Source organism: Eimeria mitis, genomic scaffold (genome assembly GCF_000499745.2).
Source record: "Eimeria mitis Houghton genomic scaffold, Emh_scaff196, whole genome shotgun sequence".
Lineage (NCBI taxonomy): Eukaryota > Apicomplexa > Conoidasida > Eucoccidiorida > Eimeriidae > Eimeria > Eimeria mitis.
The window spans coordinates 22,847-23,068 of record NW_013570284.1 but is presented as its reverse complement, the minus strand read 5'-3'; the positions used below and the strand labels follow the sequence as shown (position 1 = coordinate 23,068).

The following is a 222-nucleotide window of genomic DNA, read 5'->3' as shown; positions in this document are numbered from 1 at the left end:
GTATGTAGAGTGCAACAGATACACTCGTCTCCCTCTCTGTCTCTTTCGTTTGTCTCCTTTGCTGCAGCAGATTCATGTCTGGCTGCTGCAGCAAGGATACAGAAGACTAGCGAGAGATATGCATCTCTTAGAGTGCTGCTGCTGCAGCTGCTGCGGCAGCAGACGCTCGGGGGGGGCAAACCCACGCAACTGCAGCAAATGCAACAGCAGCAACAGCAGCAA

The 222-nt window shown here is 53.6% G+C and overlaps 1 protein-coding gene across 1 annotated transcript in view; it reads left to right on the top strand.

Annotated features, from left to right (window-relative positions):
• EMH_0002860 (leucine rich repeat containing protein / ankyrin repeat containing protein, putative) overlaps positions 1-222 on the top strand; it is a gene marked incomplete at both ends in the record, with an annotated part of 12,160 nt that overhangs the window by 7,908 nt on the left and 4,030 nt on the right. The window lies entirely within an intron of this gene.